Here is a 4,600-nt window from a genome sequence, read left to right as displayed (position 1 = left end):
AAATGTCACATATTCCCCCAAAATTTGAATCAAACTAGAAATTCAATGCCTTTGAGTGATACCTTTTCAGAAACTGTTCACATTAATCTATTTAATGATCAAATAAAAAATGGGTGTCTTTCGCCCCGTTTTTGTCGCAAAATTAATCATTATGTTCGTGCGACAAGAAAATTGTTGTAAAAAAATATTACAATAATTGACAAACCAATGCCTGGTCTGGATATGCAAAAACAGACTATCATACAGAAAACAGGCCATATTTCATACATTACATACTCTTGATATTCATATGAACTCACTATGAAGGCTATTTTAATCATCTTAATCATCAGCTATCCGAAAAAAGAATTTTATTGAACACTAGCTTTTATATTTGAAAAAGTGACCAAAATGCGAAACTACACACCGAACTGTGGAGTGCTACCTAAATCATAGTTGTGGTGTAAATAGGAAGAACTAATGTACATGAATGTCGTGTATTTCCAGTACTTATTATATCACTGTATTGATCATGAGTTCTTTCTGTAAGTGTATTAGTAAAGTGCGTTGCTTTAAGCTTAGTCCATTATTATGCAAATGTATTTTTTGTGAAACAAAAATTTGACAAACTCAGTGGTAGATCCAGAAATTTTCATGAATGGGGGCCAATTGAATGCCTAAGTGGGGGCCCGCTCCGGTCATGATTCATTCATTTCCTGTATAAGCAAATAAAATTTCTCCGAAAAATAGTTCATGCATGTAGGTTCTCAGATAGTATCAGATACCATCTCGTAAATTTAAACCAAGTCATTCTGAAAAACACTTAATGTGTTACTCTCTTTTTTTTGTTTTCACTGGCATTTAATTTCAGTTATTTTATAAGAATCATTTGGTAATGCATGCAATTAGCGTCTCCTACGTGACAGTCTTTAACAATATAACTTACTATTAGAAACAAAAACACACTAATAAATTTTAGTATTTGGTACAGGTAAAAATGAGAAAGGAAATGGGGAATGTGTCAAAGCGTTAACAACCCGACCATAGAGCAGACAACAGCCGAAGGCCACCAATTGGTCTTCAATGTAGCGAGAAACTCCCACACCCGTAGGCGTCCTTCAGCTGGCCCCTTAAAAAATATGTAAACTAGTACAGTGATAATGGACGTCATACTCCGAATTATAAACAAGAAACTAAAATTAAAAATCATACAAGACTAACAAAGGCCAGAGGTAGAGTGTCGCTTTGCTACAGTTGAACACAGAACAGTTAAATGTTGAATAAAGGAGAGAACTCTTTTTCTCAGAAAACACAGGCAAACATTCAAACAATCTATTCACTCTGAACTGTGTCCACACCTGTTTCCCTAGTAAAACTTGACATGTTTTCTTTAATAAGTCTATAGATGGCTGCTTGCAGACGTAATGTGCAGGTTGAAAAAAAACATAAATAGTTAAAACGGCTTAAACCGACAAATCTATGTAACAATAAAGCAACATTAGGTAATATGACTCTAGGCATTTCATTTGCCAGGTTATTTCTATACCAACTTTTATCTACTGTGTAACTACAATAACATGCCCTAGATACCTTGGAATCGAAAGTGGATAATGACAAAATCTAATGATTTGTTAGACTACATACAACTAAAGTATGTTTTATTGTACAGTAATATAAAAGAATTGACACGAATATTCACCATTCCAATGTTAAGGAAACATTTGAATAATTGGTCTTGCACTGATCTACCAACAGACATAAAACAACATAGATTCAAAGACGTTGACTTAACGAGAGATAAATGGTACTTTAGAAGAATGAAAACCCACTCAAATCAGAAATGAACATTATATCTTAAATTGATGCTATAAAGGTTTCTTAATTTTTGTTACGTTCGAAAGATGTGTTTTTCAATACTTTAGTAACCAATCGGCATTGTAATGAGAAACAAACGTGTTTCTCTTCTTCTCGACTTGTTCATTTACCTGTTTACATTAACTTCTAAAGACGAATGAAAAGCAGCTATACAGATATTTGCATCTCACTGAATAAGTCAAAGTTTGCTGACTATGTCATGTATGTTACGTTGAACGCATTGATTCCATCGATCATGAAATAAATGGATAAAACATATATACAATTAAGTCTGTCTTATATCATAACTTACATCTTTAATTGACAATGAGGGTCGGTTAAAAACAAATCTGTTGATTTTTACTGGTTTTGTATATTTAAATATGTTTAGCAATGTTGAATGACGTGTATTGTATCAAATCATACAAATACCCCGAAAAATACCAAGGGTTTAGACTCAAAGAAAACAAGTAAGATTTCCCAAGTATTTTTGTTGAATACTAGTAGGTGCAATTTTGGTACTCGGTGCAATTTGGGTACTGTGACTTTATATACCTTCCAAATATCGTGGTTTATGTGAAACCATGCCCCCTTTTATACTCAGTGACGTGAGCGACAGACATGCTATATCATACATTTTGTTTCTCTTTAGTTTAGCTACACTCTGTCCAGTTCATTAAGAATGAAACGGATTGGTTGAGTTGACACCAAATAAGATTTGATTGTACTTAATATTTTGTTAATGTATGACACGTTAAACTCGATGGTCATTTTTATGGAAAAGTGTTTGGTTTTTGTAACAGATATGAAAAATGACTGAATGATACTCAGCTACATCATGAAGGAATAGACCAATATGGCATATTTAAATGTGTCGAACTGTTATCAATTTAATGATGACTCGGGCATAGGAAAGACTTGGTAAAATAAACAGTCTTGGCATTTATTCTTTACTATTTATATAATACTAAATACAACAGAACATTTTCTTTCAATATTTACATCGATTCTGACATAAAAGAAGCATAATCAACGAAAAACAAGAAAATTAGTATGTACACATTATGCACTCTAATGTTGTTCTTTGCATCAACAGATCAAACATCTTATGCGCGTATATATTCGGGTCCATATATTCGACAACATGGTGACATAACAGATAATTATCATGAATAATAAATGAGCTGCGTCGGATAGAAATCGACCGTATGCAAATCAACATCAATGTATCTGTTAACCTATTTAGGTTTGAAAATGAATTCAACGGAAGGTCTGCAACTGTTTGTAAGGTGAATGTGTAAACGAATGCTACAAAATGGATAAAACTTCATCTTTTATTTTATTGTTTTTCGTAAATGAATGCTCCAAAAATAAATCAGAGTGTTGAACATGTACATATTTGCCTTAACATGCATAAGGTCGATTTCTATCCGACGCAGCTCAAATGTTAAATCTGTAAATGTCTATCGATTTAACAAATGTTGTGATATTACGCCTGTGTTGGAGTTTCAATGACATCGAATTCTCCGATATCTAAAAACGTGAGAGTATTTATTAATTGTCTAAATTCTTCTTTAGTGCCTCTAGGTAGAACAGCATCCGTGTATATATCAGTTAAGTAATCCAATACAACTATGTCGCACGGCAATTCATAAGAGCAGTCATATTTATCGTAAATAAAAGGTTGGTAGAACATAACGTCAGGTATACCATGTGGACATTCAACATTTCTTTGAGATCTTATTCTGTGTGAATTCCATGATTGTAGAAACATGTCTAAATGTCTCTGAATAAGTGGTAGGAAACAAAACCGTATGCATTCAAGATGCACAGGGTCGGCATTGTTAAGTATACCTTCATCTACCATATCTTTAAAAAAATTCCTCCAAAATGTTGTGAAATTTCGCATCAGAAAACTCCATAGCATTTCGATCTTTTGGTTGGCCGTTGATCTTCCTATTGAAACACTTCTATGTCCTGCCATGCTATCAGTATGAAATGATCTCAAAGCTATTTGAATACGTTCAACTATAACATTTTCAGTTCCTGCATCCATGCGTACTACCCTTGGAACCCTCTTGCTTGTCTTCAAATACTCAAGAAAATGTCCTGCAACTATACGGGGATATTTATTTGAACTTGTAGCTTTCAGCCAAAGTATCTTTCTTGAAAAACCGTCGATTCCACCATGGACAGATATTCCAAACGGCTTTAACTTATCATATCCATCGACGTGGATGCAAAAGCTCGGTCCGTTACTTGTGTATCGTCTTCTTGTAAGCCTATGTCTTTGTCTCATTAAAACGCCGTCTCCGTCAATAGCTTTCAAAACTAGTCTAACCGTGTGTTGTGAAGCTCTTACGCCTAGGCAGCGAAGTACATTCCATAAAGATCGATAACCTATATTGGTATATTCTGCATTTCTTAACTGTAGAATTTTTGTAACAATATCAGCAATAGCACTTTCAACTCCTCTTTTTTGCAATCTCAAACGTTTTTTAATTCTATAAAATGATCTTTCGCTCAGCATTATATGATGTATGTTTAGTAAAAACCCGAGTACTTCTTTTGTTGTAAATGAAAAACTTGTATAGTATACAACTAGTTCGTCTAATGATGCATCTATGTCTGGATATGGAATAGCACTGGCCTTGCAGAACAGGAGAAGAGCAAGTACCATCTGAAACATAAAAGTGTACAACATTAGACTATTATTTTATTGCATTTGTTCCACTGAAATGGTCTTATCCGATGTATAGTAAACTTG

This window comes from Mytilus edulis, chromosome 1 (assembly GCF_963676685.1).
Source record: "Mytilus edulis chromosome 1, xbMytEdul2.2, whole genome shotgun sequence".
NCBI classification, from domain to species: Eukaryota; Metazoa; Mollusca; class Bivalvia; order Mytilida; family Mytilidae; genus Mytilus; species Mytilus edulis.
Note: the sequence above shows the minus strand (reverse complement) of the source record.